We start from the raw sequence: 25510 nt of genomic DNA on the forward strand, positions 1-25510 counted from the left end.
CAGAAGTGAGCCCAATGACGTGGTTTCAGCAAGATGGTGCAACGCCCCACAGCGCCAGAGTGTCCATGACTACTGTAAGGGCGCTCTTTCCAAAGCATGTCATTTCCAGATACGGCGATATTCCATGGCCAGCGAGGTCACCTGATTTGACTGCATGTGATTATTTCTTGTGGTCATATCTGAACGACAAAGTGTATGTTAACCGTCCACAAACTCTTCATGAACTTGAGGAAAACATCAGACGCGAAATCAATGATATTGACGTGGCCATGTTGCTTTTATTTTATTTACAGGAGCGACGCTCATGCAAGAGCATGGCAGTGGGACAAACATCAAGGGAATTAACAAACAGGATAAGAGGAAAGGGAGGAGAGGAGAAAACAATGAAACCAGCAATTAGGATGGTTGGGTTAGGAAAGGTTAATGAGGGTAATAAGGATTATGAGTCAAAATTGAGGGTGACAACAGATAGCAATACACTGCTTGCTTAAAGCCCTGGAGGGAAGAGTGAGACACAATAACCTCTGGAATGTAGTTCTATTGACTGCAGCATATATATATATATGTAATATTACACACAGGCCTGGTGTTGGCTTAACGGTTAATGTGGCTGGCTTAAGATCAACAAGGTGTTCAACAGTTCAGTTCAAGATCAACAGTTCAAGTCCCTGTCATGCCATCAAATTAACACCAGGTGGGTTGACTCAGGCCGTCATCCTTCCAAGATCAGCAAAATGAGTACCAGCTTACTGGGATGAATTAGCCATTCGAGTATCCTGCGTTGGAGTGGTGACCCGTCCAGGATTGTGCCCGATAGCCAAGAAACTTCTTCAGCAGTCCAATGCATCTGAAGATTCAAAAAGGAGTGGTCTGCATCAATATTACACACAAACACATGCATATTGCATAAATGCACATGTGGACGTGTTGCTCTGGATTAATTAAGGCTGAATGGGAAATGATGATGATCTTGCTGATTTTTCAATTTTAAGATCCTCACCAAAAGAGAATACCATGCACCCCCCTTATATTGGCACTTGGCACACACACATTATCAATTTAATTACCCTCCCAAGGTCCATCCTTAACGGTAGCCTCCATTCTTTCGCTCCCCTCTTCACTCCCTTGTTAAACTGTATTCCCGAGTGTTGTCTCGATCGCTTCCCTCCACGCTTTCAAGTCTGCCGTCCACCAACACCTCACGGTGTCTCTCCTCTGCCTATCTCTGAGTTGTAGTATACGCCCTGGGACCCTTTTCCCTTTTCACCTGAAATACTTGATGCATATGTGTGTTCTTATCGTCCTTTCATTCCTCTTTATCTGTTTACCTGTTCTGTTCTGCCCTTCCATGAGTTTTGACACCTGCATATAAAGCTCTTGGACTCATTGGACAAGTCTCCTTTAAAAAAAAAAAAAAAATCTGCAAAAAAATAATTGCTCCTGTAATCTGATAATGTCTACAATGTTTATTTATGTTCCAAAATGTTGAGTTGCAATCTATGTAAACAATGAATGAATCCAACAGGAAGTGATTGAGGTATGCTAACCGCTGTGGGAAGCGAGGAGAACCTGACCTTTAGTGGGTTAACCGGTCATCGGAGCAAAAGAGGGTTTTGCCCTCCTGGAGGAATAATGGCTAATATGTCAACTTCTCTTCTCTTCCCACGACGGTTAGCACACCTCAATCAATTTCCTGTTTAATTTATCCATCGTTCTACCTGTCCGCTGATGCAGATCGACACGCAGATCGTTCTACCTATTGTTGGCTTTGTTTTCACCTCATCGTTTTAACTTGTGCATCAGAAATCCCTTTAGAACTCTCACTAGATCTTAGAGAAACCTGATGAGGATCTCATCGGATGTTAAGGTGAACTTTTGTGAGATTTATGATTGTGGATGAAATCGCTTCGTCTTTTATTCAACATTGTCCATGTTGATACTTGTTCAGTGAAAATCTAAAAACGTCCATTTTCTTGACCCAAACATGCCCTCTTCAAAGCGTGATTTATTTCTTTACCATCATTGCTATGAGTTCCCGCTGCTCATGATTCAGTGATTGCTCAGCTTGTCTCCGAGTTGTTTAGTCTGGTTTTAGTTCCTGGGGGAGCGGGATTTAACTGCAAACTATCTTGTTCATTCGCGGCAAGGCCTTGCATCAGAGTACACCATCTTTCAGAGCGCTCTCTAGACCGGATTCAACCAGGGTCGAACCAAAAACTGCCGTTTAATACAAACCGGATATGGGGTGGTGCATTTCCCAGCACACTGTACTTCAGATTGAGATTTAAAATCTGCTGTCTTTTCAAAAGGAGTAGGCCACTGCATGAGGTTAGCTGTATTATTAACATTGAAGATGCAAAAGATAGGAGTCCTGAGATCTAGCACAGGAATGCTAGGCCAAATAGCCACCTCCCGTGTCAACGTTTTCTCATTGAATATTGTTTACTTGTCTCTGCTTGCATTCGATAATGTACGACAAATATCCCCAAATTATGATGAGCATGTGGTCTAGGGACACAGTCAAGTATATCCTGACTCCAATTGTTCTGATTTGCTGCATCCTTACGAATGATAACTGAGATGTTAACAGGTTTAGGCCTACCATTGTCGATCAGTCTTGTACAGCACCAAGTACTGCAAACCTGGAGGTTTTGGAAACGGTAAGAAGGTGATTTGTGTTCTCCAGTGTTCAAGTATATAATTAAATTTAAACAAAACAAAGATTTCAAAGTTCAAAAAAAAAATAATTCCGGAAGTTTACCGCCGCTGATGCAGTCTTATACACCACCTTATATAACATGTCCAAGTACCGCAAAACTGGAGATTTTAGAAACGGTAAGAAGATGATTTTTGTTATGCAGTGTTCAGGTATATAATTAAATGTAAATAAAATAAAGTTTTCAAAGTTCATATAAAAAATAAATTCCGGAAGTTTACTGCCGCTGATGCAGTCTTATACACCACCTTATTTAACATGTCCAAGTACCGCAAAACTGGAGGTTTTCGAAACGGTAAGAAGGTGATTTTTGTTATGCAGTGTTCACGTATATAATTAAATTTAAATAAAATAAAGATTTTAAAGGTCATATAAATAAATAAATTTGGTAATACTGATCCTGTATACTTAGATAATACAAGGGATGCATCCTGTGTACTTATATAATCCTCTACAAGCATCAAATTTGATCTTTACATTTGTTTCAAAAAGGCAGAGTTGTGTCTATAGATTAATAGTTATTGAGGGAATTAGTCTTTTGCAGTGTTGCTATCCAATACACAATGCGTGATTTAATGCCTGTGCGGAAAATTAAACGTGGCGGAGACTGAAATAACAGAGGGTGGAACAGAGAATACTGGTTATATTTCCAGTCAACTAATCATCAAATCTGTTGAAATTTATTGGTGATAGCTTGTACGTAGTTTGCCTGTCACCTGTATGGTGATGTTTGCCTGTCAAGGATGTAGTAAGTTCAGGAATCTCCTTCAATCAAGTGGTTTATTAAAGACGATACTGTGGTGCTGCGCACACACGACTCGATTGCCAGAGAGGTAGGCCACAACGCGTTGGTACAAACAAAAAGTCTTTATTCAGAGCTCGCACTTCAGCACTGGCCGGCTCGAACTTAGAGCCCGCATATATGTCCCGAGGCCACGCCTTGTCCCCGGGCGTGGCCGATCGGTCGAAACGCGGGGCATGCGCTTTCGTTCCCCGACTGGACGCTCGTGCCACCCACTGGTGCGTGGAATTATTGTTCCTTGTGCCCGCCACATGCGCCCCCCCAGAATTCCTGCGCACCTGAAGGGTGAGTTTGCGGGGAAGCCGGATGACCCGGCCGAAACGCCCCTTGGCGATGGGTGCAGGGCTGGGGGGTAGCGGGACGGCGGGGCCGGGGGGTGCCGGGGGTCCGACCGCCGGGGGGCGGCCTCGACGCGGAGGCAGAGCTGCTGGCGGGGGGGGGGGGGGGTCCAGATCGAGGTGGGCCGGCTTGAGGCGGTCCACGGAGATGTGATCCAGGGCACCGCCGATGTCGATGGTGAAATATTTGTCCCCGGTCTCCAGCACGCGGAAGGGCCCGTCGTACGGGGGCCGTAGTGGTGCCCGGTGGGCGTCGTGCCGGACGAAGACGTACTCCGCCATGCGAAGCTCCGGGGTGACGTGGGATGACGGTCAACCGTGGTGTGCCGTCGGCACCGGGGCGAACCTCCGGGCGGTCTCCTGGAGGGCGGAGCGCTGTTGCGCCGCGGACCAAGGAGCCGTGGAGTCAGGGATAAATTCGCCCGGTACCCGCAGTGGTTGCCCGAAGACCAGCTCCGCCGAGGACGCGCGCAGGTCGTCCTTGGGCACCGTCCTGAGGCCCAGCAGGACCCAGGGGAGCCTGTCGGCCCAGCTGCTGTCGCGGAGGCTGGCCCGGAGCGCGACCTTCATCGAGTGATGAAAGCGCTCGCACAGGCCATTGGCCTGGGGGTGGTAGGCCGTGGTGCGGTGTAGTTTCACGCCGAGCCCTTGCGCCACCGCGGCCCAGAGCTCCGAGGTGAACTGGGGGCCGCGGTCGGACGAGATATCCGAGGGGGCACCGAACCGGGCAACCCAAGTGGCGATGAAGGCTTGCGCCACATCATCCGCAGACGTCGCCGCCAATGGGACGGCCTCCGGCCACTGTGTGGTGCGGTCCACCATGGTGAGGACTGAGGAGGTGGGTGAACCCCCGCGAGAGGGGCAGAGGTCCCACGAAGTCGACGTGCACGTGGTCGAACCAACGCTCGGGCACCGCAAATGGGGCTAATGGGGCCTGGGTGTGGCGGTGGACCTTTGCGAGCTGGCACGCGAGGCACGTCCTGGCCCAGTCGCGGACATCCTTCCTGAGGCCATGCCAGACGAACTTCGCCGCGACGAGCTTCTGGGAGGCCTTCATGCCTGGGTGGGACAGGCCGTGGATGGCGTCGAACACTGGGTGCTGCCAGCCAGCGGGCACGATGGGGCGAGGCCGGCTGAGGGAGACGCCGCAGAGGAGGGCCGCGCCCGTGGCATCGAACGGCACCTCGGTGACGCGGAGGCCCGTGACGGCGGTCCGCAAGGCCTGGACACCGGGGTCGGCGGTCTGGTCCTCCGCCATCCGGGCATAGTCGATCCCGAGGTGGACCGCGTGCACGACGGACCGGGAAAGGCAATCTGCCACCGGGTTGTCTTTACCAGCCACGTGACGGATGTCCGTCATATACTCGGACACGGCAGAGAGGTGACGCTGCTGCCGTGCCGACCATGGCTCGGCGACCTTGGCCATCGCGAACACAAGGGGCTTGTGGTCGACGAAAGCCGTGAACGGGCGGCCCTCCAGCAGATGGGGGAAGTGTCGGACCGCCAGGTGGAGCCCGAGCAGCTCGCGGTCGAAGGTGCTGTAGCGGCGTTCGTGCGGGCAAAGCTGCCGGCTAAAAAACGCCAGTGGTTGCCAAGCACCATGCACCCACTGCTCGTGCACCGCGCCCACCGCGTCGTCTGACGTGTCGGTGGTGAGGGCGATCGGCGCATCGGGCGCCGGGTGCACCAGCATGGTGGCGTTGGCCAGGGCCAGCATTGCGCCCGCAAACGCCGCGGTCATCGGCTCTGACCAGGCGATGTCACCTTTGCCCGGCTTGCCCCGGAGGGCCTCGTGCAGGGGGCGGAGGAGCTGGGCGACGTGGGGCACGAAGCGGTGGTAAAAATTGACCATGCCCAGGAACTCCTGGAGCCCCTTGATCGTGCGGGGTCGCGGGAAATCCCTGACCGCCTCCACCTTGGCCGGTAAAGGGACGGCCCCGTGCCTGGTGATGCGGTGCCCCAAGAAGTCGATGGTGGCGACGCCGAAACGGCACTTGGCAGGGTTGATGCTTAGGCCATGCTGGCCCAGGCGTTCGAAAAGCGTGCGGAGGTGGAGCAGGTGCTCCTCCCGGGACACGCTCGCGACTAGGATGTCGTCCAGGTAGATAAAGAGGAAAGGTAAGTCGCGCAAGACGCTGTCCATAAGCCGTTGGAATGCCTGGGCCGCATTCTTCAACCCGAAAGGCATTCACAGGAACTTGAAGAGGCCGAAAGGGGTGATGACGGCCGTCTTCGGGACATCGCCCGGTTGTACGGGGACCTGGTGGTAGCCCCGGATGAGGTCCACCTTGGAAAACACGGTCGTGTTTGCCAACCGGGCGGAAAAGTCCTGGATATGCGGGACCGGGTAGCGGTCGGGGGTGGTGGCATCATTGAGCCGGCGGTAGTCCCCGCACGACCGCCATCCCCCGCCGGGCTTCGGCACAATGTGCAGAGGAGAAGCCCAAGTGCTGTTGGAGCGCCGTACGATCCCCAGCCGCTCCAGCGTGGCGAACTCTGCTTTTGCCACGGTGAGCTTCGTGGGTTCGAGTCGGCGTGCCCGGGCGTAGACCGGTGGCCCGACCATGGGTATATGGTGCTCCACCCCGTGTTTAACGGCCACCGCTGAGAAGGTGGGCCGCGTGAGGGCCGGGAAACTGGCTAGGAGGCGGGTAAAGTCGTCCTCTGCCGGAAGCGTGCAAACTAAACTCGCCGGGACGGAACCTTCCAGCAAGCCGCTCGGTGAGCCGCTCAACGAGCCGCTCAGCGAACAAGCGAGCGAGCTGAAGGTTTCGGCCTGGATGAGACGTCTGCGCTTCACGTCGACCAACAGCCCATGCGCACATAGGAAGTCCGCGCCCAGCAGGGCCATTGGCACGCTGGCGGTCACGAACGACCATTGAAAGCGCTGCCCTCCGAACCGCAGTGAGAGGCAACGCTTCCCGAATGTGCGGATGGGTGTACCGTTGGCGGCAAGCAAAGCGGGGCCCCGGCCCGCGGCTTGCTTGTCGGACGTGGAGGCAGGGAGGACGCTTACCTGCGCTCCTGTGTCGCAAAGAAAACGGCGCCCGGCCAAGGTGTCCGTGATGAACAGGAGGCTGCCGGAATGGCCGACGCTCAGGGCCGCTAATGAGCACCGGCCCGGTCGTTTCCCGACCCGTCAAAAGAGCACGGCGGGCGACACGTTTTAGCCTTGCGGCCGAACCTGGCGTGGTAGTAGCACCAGGTTTGCGGCGGTGGCGGCCGCGGCGGCTGTGGCGGCGGTAGTGGGCGGGCCGCAGCAGCAGCCATGAGGGAAGCCAGGAGCGCTGTAGCCTCTGCACCGGGATCCACTACGGCAGCACCGTAAACCGACCGCGTGTCGCAGGCCGTGAAAAACTTGTCGGCCTCTCTGGCCAGGGCGCGGGGTTCCGTGATGTCAGAACCGGCCAGCGCGAGGCGCACCTGTATCAGTAGCTGGCAGAGGAAAAGTGCGTGGAACAAGAAATCCGGGCGCTGGTCTCCAAGCAGCGAAAGCATGAAATCCATCCGGACAGATGGTCGTGTGTCGCCGAGGGCGGGAAGGTCCAGGAGGCGGTCGGCCCGTTCGGTCTCCGTGAGCCCGAACGTGGCGAGGAGGAGGCGTTTGAGCGCCTCGCACTTGTTGTCGCCTGGCGGGCGCCGAAGGATGGACACGACTCGGGCGGCAGTGCTGGGCCCGAGGGCGGCGACCACGTGGTAGTACCGGGTCTCGTCCGCCGTGATGCCTCGGAGCTGAAATTGAGCTTCGGCCTGCACAAACCAAACGTCGGCTTGTGCTTCCCAAAACTCCGGGAGCCTGACGGCGACGGCGTTGGTAGCCATGGCGCGTTCGGGGGTCAGCAACGGCTGAACCAATCGGGGTCACCAGTGTGGTGCTGCGCACACACGACTCGATTGCCAGAGAGGTAGGCCACAACACGTTGGTACAAACAAAGAGTCTTTATTCAGAGCTCGCACTTCAGCACTGGGCGGGCTCGAGCTTAGAGCCCGCATATATGTCCTGAGGCCACGCCTTGTCCCCGGGCGTGGCCGATCGGTCGAAAGGCGGGGCATGCGCTTTCGTTCCCCGCCTGGACGCTCGCGCCACCCACTGGTGCGCGGAATTATTGTCCCTTGTGCCCGCCACAATACCAAGCTCTCACAGAGCACACGGCCATCATAACGAGCCGCCATCAACCACTGAAGCCACGCCCCCAGACGTCACTACGTAGTACGTAGTACCAATCACAACATCTCCTTTTCATTGAAATTATTATGTTTGTTTGCAACAAAACACTACTAAACTAAATCAAAATAATAAACACAATCAGACACAACTTGAATCACACATAGATGGGATCTGGGGTTACTGTTATAACTCTTTACCAAAATGTAATTACTGCTCAGTATGATTAGCTAAAACAGAGAGAACACAGAATCATTCCAATCAACGGATTGTCTCTGCACTAACATTACAAGGGCTGATTTCTCGTGGTCGTTATTCACTATCACGATATCTCAATGGTTTTCGAATCACACGGCCTGATCTGGTCGAGTACGGAGAGTTGTCTGGCCTTGTTGTCTCAGCACTCTCGTCATCCTTGGAGCTGGAGCAGCCGTTAGTTTCCATTGCTTAAGTAGGGACAGTCACTAATACAAAAAAATAATAATCAAGAAACAATCCTGAGTTTCCAACTTATTGCTAAATTGATAGCTCAGATGGATGGACATAATATGCACCCATAATATAAACCACGGTGCCAATGAAAAAAAATATGGGATAACAAGTTTCTCCAAACTGTCCCTATTTCTTGATTATTATTTTTTTGTATTAGTGACCGTCCCTAATTTTTTTTATTTTTTTTATTTTTTTTTTGTGACCGTCCCTAATCATCCGTAAAACGGGGTGAATAGGGACAGCCATAAAAATCCTATTTATTCCTACTTAACCCATATATGGGATTAATAGGGACTATAAGTTGCTTTTTAAAAAAACAAGAGAACACTTTCAACCCAAATATCAACAAATCAGTCTGGTTATCAATATTAAGCGAAAAAAGCTTCCGAACTTTTTTTCAGTTTGTGTCCCTATTCAATTTGTTGTCCCTATTCCCCCCATTTTTACGGTACGTGCTGTTTGAACTGAGTTGGACAGTGAGTATGTCTATTAATTACATTTATTAGCTAGAACGGCACTCGGTAGAGATCACACCTCCGCCAGGCTGAACAGTTTATGGTTTCTATCCCACTGATAGGCCGAATCTGGATTCGGACCTGCACCAAAATCGAATCGGTTTGTTCTTGTCACTTAACCAGCTCGTCCACCAAGTTTTGTCATAACTCGTCCATAACTGTTTACCTCCGCAACCAAAGGTGGATGGAGGTTATGTTTCACCCCTGTCTGTCTGTTTGTCTGTTTGTCTGTCTTTGAACAAGATATCTCAAAAAGTTGTGGACGGATTCAAAGGAAATTTGACAGAGAGGTAGTGTATGTGACAAGGACGAAATGTTTAGATTTTGGTGAATATCCGGATTCGGATCCGGCTAGTAGAATTTTTTAAGTGATTATTCTCCATTGTGAGATAGGGCCAAAAACGATACATAGCAGGATATCTCAAAAAGTTATGGACCGATTTGGACTAAAATTGGTGGACGGGTTGTGTCTGACAAGGAAGAATCGATTCAATTTTGGTGAAGGTCCGGGTTCGGATCCGGCTAGTATAATTTTAAAGTAATTCTTCACCATTGGGAGCTGGAGCCAAAAACGATACATAGCAGGAAATCCCAAAAAGTTGTATACGGATGATTTTGATTAAAGGTGATTCGGTATTGTGATTTTCTGGTCTACTCTGGGATACAAAACGTAAACTGTTCACCTGGTGGAGGTATGCTCTCTACTGAGTGCCATTCTACTGTAACTATGTTATATATCGCTTTTTGCCCGATCTCTCAATGGTGAAGAAACACTTACAAAATTAAACAATCCTCCTATCCGAATCCATATTCAGATCTTCACCAAAATCTAATTGATTCGGTCTTGTCACACACACAACCTGTCCACCAAGTTTCATCTGAATCCACCCATAACGTTTTGAGATATCGTGCTATATGTCGGTTTTAGCCCTATCACTCAATGTTGAAGAATCACTTTCTCATATCTCACATCCAAATCCAAATCTTCACAAAAATCGAATTGATTCGGTCTTGTTACACACACAATCTATCCACCAAGTTTCGTCAGAATCCGTCCACAACTCTGAGATATCCTGCCTGCTATGTATCGTTTTTGGCCCTATCTCCCAATGGTGAAGAATCACTTAAAAAATTATAGTAGAGGGGTTCCGGATCCGGATCTTCACCAAAATCTAACCATTTCAACCTTGTCACATACCCAACCTCTATGCAAAATTTCGTTCAAATCCATCCACAAAGTTTTGAGATATCTTGTTCACAAACAAACAAACAAACAAGAAGACGTCATGCAGAGCACGATACTTGCAAAATCCGCCCCCCACCCCGAAGAAAAAATTCCATTGATACAGCAAATTGTCCATTTCATCAAGATTAAAATTGACAATCTTGATCAAAGCTCAAGATTTCAATAGGAAAAAAGTGACGATTTTTCAAATGAAAAAAGATTTTGGAAGGTTGACCTTGAGTTGACCTTTGACCTTTTGACCTCAAAAACAGTTAGCTTCCCTATTTAGTGACAATGTGCAAATGCTGTTCAATTTTCAAGTCAATCGGATGAAAATTGAGGATTTTAAAAACTTGGCCTATGTTGACCTTTTGGCCCAAATTGACCTCAAAAATAGTTAGTGGTTGAATTCAGTGACCATATATGTAAATCCTCTTAGAATTTCAAGTCAATCAAATGAAAATTGGTGATTTTAGAAATTCGGCCTATGTTGACCTTTTGGCCTATGTTTACCTAAAATATAATTTGTGGTTGAATTCAGTGACCAGATATGCAAGTCCTCTTCAAATTTCAAGTCAATCGGATGAAAATTGAGGATTTTAGAAATTTGGCCTATGTTGACCTTTTGACCTATGTTGACCTTTTGGCCTATGTTGACCTTTTGGCCTCTGTTGATCTCAAAACTACTTGTTGGTTGAATTCAGTGACCAGATATGCAAGTCCTATTCAAATTTCAAGTCAATCGGATGAAATTTGAGGATTTTAGAAATTTGGCCTATGTTGACCTTTTGGCCTATGTTGACTTCAAATATACTTGGTGGTTGAATTCAGTGACCAGATATGCAAGTTCTCTTCAAATTTCAAGTCAATCGGATGAAAATTGAGGATTTTAGAAATTCGGCCTATGTTGACCTTTTGGCCTATGTTGACCTAAAAAATACTTATTGGTTGAATTAAGTGACCAGATATGCAAGTCCTCTTCAAATTTCAAGTCAATCGGATGAAAATTGAGGATTTTAGAAATTTAGCAAAGTTGCTGACCTTTGGCCTATGTTGACCTTTTGAACCCCCAAAATAGGCTTCTTGCTTTCGACCAACTCTACCGTTTGGTGAAGTTTAGTGAAGATCGGTTGAAAATTGTGACCTGTAGGCCGGTGACAAACAAACAAACAGACAGACAGACAGACAGACAGACAGGAACCACAAACGCAACCGACCAATATACTTGAAAAATCTTCGATTTTGCAATTAACAAACAGACAGGGATGAAAACATAACCTCCATCCACCTTCGGTGGCTGAGGTAATTACGGACGATTGGAATGTGCTTTTTTGATATTTAGACCCATTGAGATCATTTTAGACCTTTTACACCCCTTGGATCTTTTAAAACCTTCCTACCGCCTTAGATCTTAGGCCTTTACACTCTTTAGACCACTTAGACCCCTTGATGCTTTCGACCCATTGACCATATTTAGACACTCTAGACCCCCATTAGACCTTTACACCCTTTATACCACTTAAACCATTTGACCCTTTCGACTTAATTACTCTTTTTAGTGGGGCCAATGGATCTAAAATGGGTCTACACTTTCGACCACCTTGACCTCTTGATCCTTTAGACATGACAAACTCATTTTAACACTTTAGATCCCTTTTGACCTTTGAGACCCCATAAAAGCCTGTTGGATGCCTTTAGACCTTTTAAGACTCTTTTGACTCCTGAAGACCTTCATGCTTTTTAGACTGCTTAGCCCCTATCCCATGACCGACCTTTAGACCCATTGACCCTTTTAAACCCCTTAGGACCTTTTAAGACCATTTAGACCCCTTAGACTCCTGAAGACATTTACAACCTTTAGACGGCTTATACTCCTTGACCCATTAGATATTTTAGAACCCTTAGACCCTATCTACTATAGGAAAACACCCTTTAGATCTTTATGTTGGAACCCATCTGTGGATCGGTCCCATCGGCCGATGGGCCTGACCCATCTGTGGATGCACGAGAAATGACAATGCAGACCCATCGGCCGATGGGTCTGCGCCATCTGCGGATGTGTTGTTCACCTTGAAGGAATGTGTTGATAGAATGGTGCTCTTCAATCAGGTACACAGTCATTGGAATTACATGTGGTAGGAATTTAACAGAGATGATTTTTAAATGTTTTATTATCTATTTCTACCCATCTATTTATACATTTTGTCAATACATTTTGTAATTAACAGATACATGGCAGTTTTAGTAAAGCTTTACATAACATACTCAACATTCATACAAAACATTAGGTGTTCTTCTGATAATGGCGGAGGGGAATGTTAAATTCCTTTATATTAAATTAAATAAAATAAAATTTAAATTAAATTAAATAATAAAATTTAAATTTTAAAAATAAAAGTTAAATAAAACATTTAAAAATCATCTCTGTTAAATTCCTACCACATGTAATTCCAATGACTGTGTACCTGATTGAAGAGCACCATTCTGTCAACACATTCCTTCAAGGTGAACAACACATCCGCAGATGGCGCAGACCCATCGGCCGATGGGTCTGCATTGTCATTTCTCGTGCATCCACAGATGGGTCAGACCCATCGGCCGATGGGACCGATCCACAGATGGGTTCCAACATTTAGACCCCGAAAGACAACTATAGACACTTTGGACCACTTTGACCCTTCAGACCTTTACACTCTTTACACCCCTTAGACACTTTTGACCTGTAGACCCATTAGGTTCCATTAGATACACACCACACAACACAACTATAAATTTTTCTTGCAACACAGAGACTAGTTTTTTCAGCAAGTAATGTGCAAGCTTATCCCAATCGGAGGCTGGGTACTCTGCTCGGTTGAACAGAATTTGCACATTGGGTCAATGGTTTGGTTCACTAATCAAAACCGAGAAGCATATTGTTTTTGAGGTCAAAAGGTCAAAGGTCAAGGTCGCATAAAATCATTTTTCATTCGATTGACTTGAAATTTGAGCACTTTGCATGTTGGGTAACTGAAGCCTTTTGATGTCAAAAGGTCAAGGTCACAAAATCATCACCTTTCATCCTATCAACTTGAAATTTGAATATAATGTGCATATTGGGTCACGGACTTGGTTTACTAAACATCAGAACGATCAATTTTGGCTTTTTGACACATCAACAGCTCATCAACAATCATCAACGGCAACACATTAGCTCTTTCACGAGCCTCGATCTTGTATACAAAACAAAAACAAACAAAAAAAAAATTAAAAACGGTTTCCATGACAACAATTTTACCCCATTATAATCTAATGGGACCTTTCATTAATTTATTATTATCATACTTCAATGATTCTTCAAGATATCAAGTTGAAACTTACGCAGCTTATTTGTACATATGTGTAGTACACGTGAGTACGATTTGGTCAAACGTAGTCAAAGGTCAAGGTCAAGACCTTCCAAAACATGTATTATGCCACAATTAGAAAAATGTATCAACCAAATTTGTCATGCATAACATTCAATCATGCAAAACACCTGGTAGGTCAAATTTTAGAAGTCGCCAAACTGCTGTTTCCATGGCAACTATTGTTTACTTGGATTTCACGGGTATTGTGCTATGCGCGACATTTTTTTTTTTTTTTTCTTGTATACTGAATCGAGGCTCGTGAAAGAGCTGACATTTACTTCACCAACAAATCAACCAGACAAACAAAATATATAAAAAGAGGGAGCGGAAGACAAGAGAAGGGGAAGCACACAAACACTTGAGAGCACACAACATTTAAGAGCAGGGAGATGTGTGGGAGGGAGAGGGCTTGGGGGGAGGGGACGTTGGAAGGGGGGGGGGGGGGGTGGGAGAAGTATAAAACACAAGGACACCAAGGACTTCCAGGACAGAAGTTGGTATTTCAAAAAAGTGGAATTGGGGTGAAATTAGCGGGGGTAGAAAAGATCAAGGTTTTGGATGGGGGAGGATAAGAGATGGTGGTGAACAGCTGTTTTAAAGACCTGGAGGGTGGAGATGGATTGAAAAAACTGTAGGAGATTGTTCCACAGGTGGGAGAAAAGAGGAATGAAGGAGTGAAGGAAATTGTTAATTTATTTAGTGTATAAAAGGTAGATTATCAAGAATAATATCCACATACTATACTCCTCATGTTCCCACGAACTCTTTTTGTCCTTGAAAATGGAACAATGATCTACTCCGGGAAGAAATATCAATGGCAGAGAAAAATTGAGAGCTTAATGGAAAGCAAGAAAAGAAAAACAGAAATCCTTAAATGAGTTTGTACTTACAAAACACCCTCAACCTCGTCTTCTCCACGGCAAAAAAACCCACAACAATGAGGGCAATACAACAAGCATTTACCTTGAACAATATGGAGTGAATACAACCATGATCTTACTCTTCCATGAAGCTCACTCTTGTAGAGAAAAACCAAATCGCACAGACACACCTGCCCGACCTGTTAAAAAGAATGCCAGTGGTCACACTGAACATCAGGCCAACATTTTCAGGAATCTAGTCCGAGACCTACCCCAGCAGAATGAAGACATTAGTCACAAGCTCGTGAGCCGTGAGTCACATCACAGTCGTGTGGGCGTCCGCCTTGAGTCACATTGTGCAGACTACACCAAAGCAGGAGACTGGAAAACGACCAATCACAGAAGCTTTAGGACGGTGCCCCATTCTGACTTTTCAAATTCCCAGAATGTTTGCCCAAGTGTTGGAAAACCAATTTCGATCCCGCTCTTATGACTTCGGTGTTGAAGGTAAGCTACCTGTGCTGAGATTTGCTTGCAGATCGTTTCAAGTTTTCTTCTAATAGTGATATATTCGCATTCTAATTTATTTATATTTATTTATAATTTATTTATTTATTATTATCTTATTTATTATTTATGTATTATTACTTATATTTATTGATTTATTTATAATTTTTGGCAAAATATTCTAATTGTGGATGTGCTATGGAAGTTTTGTTTTTGGGGAATAATCTTCATCTTCTTTAACAGCCACAATTATTCCCACGTTATTGTGCGGTTGGCAAGGGGAAGATTGGCCCAAGTCTTTCACGAACCAGCTGGCCAGGCCTGACGTTTGACAAAAGTTCAGGTAGGAATTTGGAATTTGGTCCGGGTGCCGGCGATAACTCGCCTACTTTTCATGAATGACACTGTGGGGCCTTTAACGTCCACCAACTATTTCCGGCCGAGGGGACACCCAGCTAAACGTCCATCCAAAGGATGGCACACACATTGATGAATCACCCTCCCTATTAAGCTCTAGGATGGCAGTTTATAGCCGGGTTGGGATTCAAACCAGGCTAGATGGCTCAGAGGCGAGCATGTGTACCTCTCGGGCAGTGGTTCTCAAACTTTTTTGGTACACGCACCCCTTCAGTTCCACTTTGAAGACAACTGTTTCCACCTGGTGCCTTTTTCGTGAACTTCGCCACCTGGCGTAATTGATTAGGTGATTAGGTAAGAGCTGATTTGTTATTCCCAGCAAATATGGGTGACAAACATGATTGAGTCTTGTTATTTGTATCCACAAACATGCATGGGCTGACAGGATGGCCTAGAGGTATGGACACTCCCCTTTAAGCTGTCTAGCTTGGATTTGAATCCAGACCCAGCTATAGACTGTCATCCTGACCAGTGTTTCAAGGCAGGATGATTCATCAATGTGTGTGACGTCCCACGGATGGAGGTTAAACTGCGAGTCCCGTCTGCCAGCATTAGTTGGTGGACGATAAAGATATCCCACAGTGTCCTTCGTGAAAAGTAGGTGAGCTATCACCTGTTCCTTGGTTATCACCTAACTACTGCTGGGAGATGGATGGTAGACCAACCAACATGACCGAGGGACAAGAAACTACTTCGGCAGAACTAACGATTTGTTACAAACAGTGTGGGACATTAGATCGAACACAGACACACACACATCTCGTTTTTTCATTTCTATTCCTTACAATTCTATCCATCTCTTTCATACACACACACACACACACACACACACACACACACACACACACACACACACACACACACACACACACACACACACACACACACACACACACACACACACACACACACCTTTCATGGAATATGTAACAAACAAATGCACAAAACAATTACCAAAGCATACCTGCATAAACCAGGCTGATCCTGAAAACACGATTCACCAATGAATAAAATCAAAGCCATAAACCAACTCGCAATACCAGTATTCCATAGAGCTGTGGAATAACAAAATGGCCACAATCATTGTGGCCACAACCAAAATGGCCAAAACCACCATCAATAAACCGGATATCAAAACAAGGAAGCTGCTTACCATCCACAGAATGTTTTACAAAAATCAATGCAGCCTGAGAATGTACCTGCCAAGACGAGAAGGAGGTAGCGGCCTGATGGACCTCAACGAAGTGCACAGAATGACAACTGCATGATTGGCTTAAAATACCTAAAAAGTGCAACAGACCACGGAATCCAATTTGTAACATAATTTGTAATTTGTAATTTGTAATTATTTGTAATTTGTAATTTGTAATTTGTTGTAATTTGTAATTTGTAATTGTAAATGTAATTGTAATTTGTAAATTTGTAATTTGTAAATTTGTAAATTACAAAAATTTGTAAATGTAATTTGTAATTTGTAATTTGTAACATTTGTAATTTGTAATCCACATAACACAATGGCCACAAAATGGCCACAATCAAAATGGCCACAACCAAAATGGCCAAAACCACCATCAATAAACCGGATATCAAAACAAGGAAGCTGCTTACCATCCACAGAATGTTTTACAAAAATCAATGCAGCCTGAGAATGTACCTGCCAAGACGAGAAGGAGGTAGCGGCCTGATGGACCTCAACGAAGTGCACAGAATGACAACTGCATGATTGGCCTAAAATACCTAAAAAGTGCAACAGACCACGGAATCCAATTTGTAAGCAAATACGAAGACAACAAACCAGAGAAGGTCTCCCGAACCCACCAAGCAAAAAATTTCCAAAGACAGATGTAAATGGAAGATATCACTCAAGAAACTGAAACAACGAGTACAGTCCCAACAATTGCAAAAAAAAACAAAAATAAAAAAACGAAATATCAACAGATATACACCGACAACTGGGAAAACGACAAAAGAGCAGGAAGGTAAAAAACAAAAAAAAAGAGTTGGACAGATTGGGATGAGGCAAAGAAGGCTCTTTGGAATGCCTAAGAATAGGTCAGCTCAACTGGGATGGAGAACGAATCATTATAAATGCACAAGATCAAGGGTGCTATTCTATACCAATGGCTTGAAGAAAATGGCGGGACTGAGTCAATCGGATAATTGTAGGTTCTTCAAGGGGAGAAAACAAAAGTACGAGCCACCTCCTATCGGTGTTTAAAAAACTCATGTCAGACCAGCTGTACACCCAAAGGCACAACAAGGTATGTAGAGTAATCCACTTGGCACATATGCAAAAGTCTCAATATCCCATTTCCAGAAAACTCATAGAAACATGAACCAAAAGTAATCACTAAAAACAAGGAAGTAATGCTCATGTATGACCTAATGATCCCATGAAGCATGAACATAGAAAACAAATCCTTGCGACCAGATGTAGCACTGAGGTACAAAAAAGAAAAGAAGGCTTTGCTAATTGAGGTGTCAGACCCAGCAATTTTGGCCAAAACAAAGCAGAAATCAAGAAAATGACCAAATACGATGCCCTCGAAAATAAAGTGAAAAGATCCTGGAAGTTGAAGAGCGCCAAAATTGTACCAGTGATTATTGGAGCAACGGAAATGATAAAAAAGAAGTTTACAGGGATATTAAAAACATCCCTGGGAATATTACGACAAATTAACTCCAGTTGGAAGCTGTCCAAGGCTAATTGTAGGCCAAGGCCAAGGCTAATGATCCTCAAAAGATCCCTCGGAAGAAAACTTTGACAACAAGAAAACTTCACAAATTGATCCATGAATCATGATCCCTTACTGAAACGGAGGTGGATAATTCGAGACCTGGGAGGACTCCGTACCACATTCTGAAACCCACATATGGAGATAAGAACTAACGAGACACACACACACACACACACACACACACACACACACACACACACACACACACACACACACACACACACACACACACACACACACACACACACACACACACACACACACACACACACACACACACACACACACACAGGTCGGATCTGGATTTGCACCTGAACCAAAATCGAATCGGCTTGTTCTTGTCACCTACCAATCACAGCCACCAAGTTTCATCCGAATCCATCCATAACTTGTCCTGCTCACAGACAAACGAACAGACAGAGGTGAAAACATAACGTCTATCCACCTGAGGTGACGTATTTGTTGAAACTTTGATCGATTCAGAAACGGTGGTCGGTGGTTGTGATATGTGTTGGAAATCACTGGATGTACCTCACCTGTTCTGGCATTTAATTAATATTTTCACAGAACAGTTTGCATATTGTTGAAGCAATAATAAGGACATTGCTGCAAATTCTCACCACCACCACCACCATCACCAGCACCACCACCACCACCAGTAACTGCACCACCACCAGCACCACCACCACCAGCACAACCACTACCACCACCACCAGCACAACCACCACCAGCACAACCACCACCAGCACCACCACCACCACCATCACCAGCACAACCACCACCACCAGCACCACCACCACCACCAGCACCACCACCACCAGCAGCAGCACAACCACCAGCACCAGCACCACCACCACCACCAGCAGCACAACCACCAGCACCAGCACCACCACCACCACCACCAGCACCACCACCACCACCAGCAGCAGCACAACCACCAGCACCACCACCAGCACCACCACCCCACCTGCGTCCAAGCCCGCCTTTCCCTTCGCCTCCAGCTCTTGGCCCCTTCCACAATAAGCTCGGCCCTTGTTTTCTGTCCTGTTTTGCTCTTCCATCTCCCAGCTGCACGCCCCACGTGACGAGCTCACAGAACGTTTCCCGCCGGCTGCCCGCGCCTGGCAGGGCATAACACGGAACACATCATGTGACTGTGAAGAGCGTCTGATGTGCAACAAATCTAGCAGCTTTAATTCCCACGGTGGCTGCAGGAAAAATACAGTTTATGCTTGATCGGGTGGGGAGTTAGTGTGCAGCGAGTGTTACAGACATCCGGTGATTAAAAACATCTCCAAAATAGATAATTAAAAATTGAACATTAAATGTCTCAATGTCGGAACCTGATGTATAATGAGAGAGGAAATGACGTCATGGCACTTATTTATTAGTTCATAAAAAAATATATTCTAATAAATTTTTGAGATAATCGATGGGGTTAACCTGAAGGTCGCAGCATTATGAAGTAGTTTCAGATATTGGAACTGGGGGTCACGGCGTTGTGAGGGATTGGAAGTGGGGGGTCACAGCGTTTGAGGGATTTGAACCTGTCGTCATGGCGTTGTGAGGGATTTAAACATGGGGTCATGGCTTTGTGAGGGATTTAAACATGGGGTCATGGCGTTGTGAGGGATTTAAACATGTGGTCATGGCTTTGTGAGGGATTTAAATGTGGGTTTATAGCGTTGTGAGGGATTTAAATGTGGGGTCACGGCGTTGTGAGGGATTTAAACATGGGGTCACAGCGTTGTCGGGGATTTAAACATGGGGTCATGGCGTTGTGAGGGATTAAAATGTGGGGTCATAGCGTTGTGAGGGAGTAAAATGTGGGGTCACGGCGTTGTGAGGGATTTAAACGTGGGGTCATGGCGTTGTGAGGGATTTAAATGTGGGTTTATAGCGTTGTGAGGGATTTAAATGTGGGGTCATGGCGTTGTGAGGGATTTAAATGTGGGTTTATAGCGTTGTGAGGGATTTAAACATGGGGTCATGGCGTTGTGAGGGATTTAAACATGTGGTCATGGCTTTGTGAGGGATTTAAATGTGGGTTTATAGCGTTGTGAGGGATTTAAATGTGGGGTCACGGCGTTGTGAGGGATTTAAACATGGGGTCACGGCGTTGTCGGGGATTTAAACATGGGGTCATGGCGTTGTGAGGGATTAAAATGTGGGGTCATAGCGTTGTGAGGGAGTAAAATGTGGGGTCACGGTGTTGTGAGGGATTTAAACGTGGGGTCATGGCGTTGTGAGGGATTTAAACGTGGGGACACAGCATTGTGAGGGATTTGAACTGGGGGTCACAGCTATGTGAGGGATTTGAACCTGGGATCACGGCATTGTGAGGGATTGGAACTGGGGGTAACAGCATTGTGAGGGATTTCCACCCCAGGGTCACAGCGTTGTAAGGAATTGGAACTGGGGGTCACAGCATTGTACGTGATTTGAACCTGGGGTCACAGCGTTGTGAGGGATTGGAACTGGGGGTCACGGTGTTGTGAGGGATTTTCACCCCAGGGTCATGGCGTTGTGAGGGATTTAAACTGGGGGTCACAGCGTTGTGAGGAATTTGAACCGGTGGTTACAGCGTTGTAAGGAATTTGAACTGGGGATCACAGCATTGTGAGGGATTTGCACCCCAGGGTCACGGCGTTGTGAGGGATTTCATCTGGGGGTCACAGCGCTGTGAGGAATTTGAACCCGTGGTTACAGCATTGTGAGGGATTTGAACTGGGGGTCACAGCATTGTGAGGGATTTGAACCCAGGGTCACGGCGTTGTGAGGGATTCGAACTGGGGGTCACGGCGTTGTGAGGGATTTGAACTGGGGGTCACGGCATTGTGAGGGATTTGAACTGGGGGTCACGGCGTTGTGAGGGATTTGAACTGGGGGTCACAACATTGTGAGGGATTTCAACTGGGGGTCACAGTGTTCTGAGGGATTTGAACCTGTGGTCAAGGCGATGTGAGGGATTTGAACGTGGGGTCACGGTGTTGTGAGGGATTTAAACGTGGGGTCTCAGCGTTGTGAAGCATTTAAACGTGGGGTCACGGCGTTGTGAAGGATTTAAACATGGGGTCACGGCGTTGTGAAGGATTTAAACATGGGGTCATGGTGTTGTGAGGGATTTAAATGTGGGGTCATAGCGTTGTGAGGGATTTAAATGTGGGGTCATGGAGTTGTGAGGGATTTAAACATGGGGTCATGGCATTGTGAGGGATTTAAACATGGGGTTACGGTGTTGTGAGGGATTTAAACGTGGGGTCATGGCGTTGTGAGGGATTTAAATGTGGGGTCATAGCGTTGTGAGGGATTTAAATGTGGGGTCATAGCGTTGTGAGGGATTTAAATGTGGGGTCATAGCGTTGTGAGGGATTTAAATGTGGGGTCATAGCATTGTGAGGGATTTTAAATGTGGGGTAATAGCGTTGTGAGGGATTTAAATGTGGGGTCATAGCGTTGTGAGGGATATAAATGTGGGGTCACGGCGTTGTGATGGATTTAAACGTGGGGTCACGGCGTTTTGAGGGATTTAAACGTTGGGTCATGGTGTTGAGGGATTTAAACATGGGGTTACGGAGTTGTGAGGGATTTAAACGTGGGGTCATGGCATTGAGAGACTTAAACGTGTGGTCATGGCGTTATGAGGGATTTTACCATGGTGAGATTTAAACGTGGGGTCACGGCGTTGTGGGGGATTTAAACGTGGGGTCACGGTGTTGAGGGATTTAAACATGGGGTTATGGCGTTGTGAGGGATTTAAACCTGGGGTCACGTTGTTGAGGGATTTAAACCTGGTGTCACGGCGTTGTGAGTGAGTTAAATGTGGGGTCATGTTGTTGTGAGGGATTTAAACGTGGTGTCACGGTGTTGTGAGGGATTTAAATGTGGGATCATGGCGTTGTGAGGGATTTAAACATGGGGTCACGGTGTTGTGAGGGATTTAAACATGGAGTCATGGCGTTATGAGGGGTTTTACCATGGGGTCACTGATTTATGAGGGATTTCACCAGGGGGTCACAACATTGTGAAGGATTTCACCATTGGGGTCACAGATTTATGAGGGATTTCACCATGGGGTGACAACATAATGAGGGATTTCACCATTGGGGTCACAGATTTATGAGGGATTTCACCATGGGGTGACAACATTGTGAGGGATTTCACCATGGGGTCACAACATTGTGAGGGATTTCACCATGGGGAATCTGGGATGTGTAACGGTGCTGGTAGGTATATTGTAGTGTTGGGATGTGTAATGGTGCCGGTGATGGGGATGGTAGTGCTGATATGTAGATTGTTGTGCTGATATGTAGATTGTTGTGCTGATATGTAGATTGTTGTGCTGATATCTGGATTGTAGTGTTGGGATGTGTAATGGTGCCGGGGATGGGGATGGTAGTGCTGATATGTGGATTGTAGTGTTGGGATGTGTAATGGTGCTGGTGATGGGGCTGGTAGTGCTGATATGTGGATTGTAGTGTTGGGATGTGTAATGGTGCTGGTGATGGGGCTGGTAGTGCTGATATGTGGATTGTAGTGTTGGGATGTGTAATGGTGCTGGTGATGGGGATGGTAGTGCTGATATGTGGATTGTAGTGTTGGGATGTGTAATGGTGCCCGTGATGGGGCTGGTAGTGCTGATATGTGGATTGTAGTGTTGGGATGTATAATGGTGCCGGTGATGGGGATGGTAGTGCTGATATGTGGATTGTAGTGTTGGGATGTGGATTGTTGTGTTGGGATGTGTAATGGTGCCCGTGATGGGGCTGGTAGTGCTGATATGTGGATTGTAGTGTTGGGATGTGTAATGGTGCCGGTGATGGGGCTGGTAGTGCTGATATGTGGATTGTAGTGTTGGGATGTGTAACGGTGCCGGTGATGGGGATGGTAGTGCTGATATGTGGATTGTATTGTTGGGATGTGGATTGTAGTGTTGGGATGTGTAATGGTGCCCGTGATGGGGCTGGTAGTGCTGATATGTGGATTGTAGTGTTGGGATGTGTAATGGTGCCGGTGATGGGGATGGTAGTGCTGATATGTGGATTGTAGTGTTGGGATGTGGATTGTAGTGTTGGGATGTGTAATGGTGCCGGTGATGGGGCTGGTAGTGCTGATATGTGGATTGTAGTGTTGGGATGTGTAATGGTGCCGGTGATGGGGATGGTAGTGCTGATATGTGGATTGTAGTGTTGGGATGTGGATTGTAGTGTTGGGATGTGTAATGGTGCCCGTGATGGGGCTGGTAGTGCTGATATATGGATTGTAGTGTTGGGATGTGTAATGGTGCTGGTGATGGGGATGGTAGTGCTGATATGTGGATTGTAGTGTTGGGATGTGTAATGGTGCCCGTGATGGGGCTGGTAGTGCTGATATGTGGATTGTAGTGTTGGGATGTATAATGGTGCCGGTGATGGGGATGGTAGTGCTGATATGTGGATTGTAGTGTTGGGATGTGGATTGTAGTGTTGGGATGTGTAATGGTGCCGGTGATGGGGCTGGTAGTCCTGATATGTGGATTGTAGTGTTGGGATGTGGATTGTAGTGTTGGGATGTGTAATGGTGCCCGTGATGGGGCTGGTAGTGCTGATATGTGGATTGTAGTGTTGGGATGTGGATTGTTGTGTTGGGATGTGTAATGGTGCCCGTGATGGGGCTGGTAGTGCTGATATGTGGATTGTAGTGTTGGGATGTGGATTGTAGTGTTGGGATGTGTAATGGTGCCCGTGATGGGGCTGGTAGTGCTGATATGTGGATTGTAGTGTTGGGATGTGTAATGGTGCCGGTGATGGGGATGGTAGTGCTGATATGTGGATTGTAGTGTTGGGATGTGGATTGTCGTGTTGGGATGTGTAATGGTGCCGGTGATGGGGATGGTAGTGCTGATATGTGGATTGTAGTGTTGGGATGTGGATTGTCGTGTTGGGATGTGTAATGGTGCCCGTGATGGGGATGGTAGTGCTGATATGTGGATTGTAGTGTTGGGATGTGTAATGGTGCCGGTGATGATGTGTTATTTTATCAGCTGCTCGAGTGTCGTCATCATTCCGTCGTCGGTTTGTCATTTTTATTTCTTTCCCAAACAACACACAAAGTCCAAAGAATGGCAGCGTGTGTGTGCAGCTCCAGCACAGGTGCTTTCTTTAAGTGTCTGTAAACTTGGTGCTGCTAGGATTGTGAGGAGGAAGGTGGGAGGAGGGGTTAGGGTTGTGTGAGGGTGTTTATGTGGAGACTCCGTCGGGGAGTGGGGGTCGGGGGTAAATGTACACAGCTGCTGATCCCTGAGAATACGATCTATTCACCTGGAAGGTGCAGGCAGTCCCTCGTGGAAGTCGTAAACATCTTTTCAACTTCACCATTTTGTTTTACATTCACGGAGATGTTGGTTTTGTGGTAAAAAGTTTTATTTATGATCCTGTAATTTCTCCCTTTATGCAGAGTTATGGTTATAGCGTAATACAGGGATGGTGTTAACTGTTCAGTGACTGGTGTGAGGATATTAACATGGTAACTGGTGTGAGATGATTAACATGGTAACTGGTGTGAGGAGAATAACATGGTAACTGGTGTGAGGAGATTAACATGGTAACTGGTGTGAGGAGAATAACATGGTGACTGGTGTGAGGAGATTAACATGGTCCTGGTGTGAGGAGATTAGCATGGTAACTGGTGTGAGGAGATTAACATGGTCCTGGTGTGTGACGATTAACACGGCAACTGGTGTGAGATGATTAACATGGTAACTGGTGTGACATGATTGACATGGTAACTGGTGTGTGACGATTAACATGGTCCTGGTGTGAGGAGATTAACATGGTCCTGGTGTGAGGAGATTAACATGGTCCTGGTGTGAGATGATTAACATGGTAACTGGTGTGTGACGAGATTAACATGGTCCTGGTGTGAGGAGATTAACATGGTCCTGGTGTGAGGAGATTAATATGGTCCTGGTGTGAGGAGATTAACATGGTAACTGGTGTGAGATGATTAACATGGTAACTGGTGTGTGACGATTAACATGGTCCTGGTGTGAGGAGATTAACATGGTAACTGGTGTGAGGAGATTAACATGGTCCTGGTGTGTGACGATTAACACGGCAACTGGTGTGAGATGATTAACATGGTAACTGGTGTGACATGATTAACATGGTAACTGGTGTGTGACGATTAACATGGTCCTGGTGTGAGGAGATTAACATGGTCCTGGTGTGAGGAGATTAACATGGTCCTGGTGTGTGACGATTAACATGGTAACTGGTGTGAGATGATTAACATGGTAACTGGTGTGTGACGATTAACATGGTCCTGGTGTGAGGAGATTAACATGGTCCTGGTGTGAGGAGATTAAC

The 25510-nt window shown here is 46.7% G+C and overlaps 2 long non-coding RNA genes across 2 annotated transcripts in view; one reads left to right on the top strand and one right to left on the bottom strand.

Annotated features, from left to right (window-relative positions):
- Window positions 1-258: 258 nt before the first annotated feature.
- On the bottom strand, window positions 259-14706 carry LOC137435489 (uncharacterized). The gene is made up of 3 exons (XR_010986093.2): window positions 14606-14706; window positions 2603-2642; window positions 259-847 (listed from the first exon to the last, which is right to left on the bottom strand). It is a non-coding gene; the product is annotated as an uncharacterized LOC137435489 (long non-coding RNA).
- Window positions 14707-14896: 190 nt separating this feature from the next.
- The window catches only part of LOC137435488 (uncharacterized), a 276336-nt gene continuing 265722 nt past the window's right edge, over window positions 14897-25510 (top strand). Inside the window, exon 1 of the long non-coding RNA XR_013624517.1 lies at window positions 14897-15009. This is a non-coding gene — a long non-coding RNA (uncharacterized LOC137435488). The remainder of the gene's footprint in view (window positions 15010-25510) is intronic.

The sequence above is a fragment of the Myxine glutinosa genome, chromosome 9 (assembly GCF_964187855.1).
Source record: "Myxine glutinosa chromosome 9, kmMyxGlut1.1, whole genome shotgun sequence".
In the NCBI taxonomy this organism is placed as follows: domain Eukaryota; kingdom Metazoa; phylum Chordata; class Myxini; order Myxiniformes; family Myxinidae; genus Myxine; species Myxine glutinosa.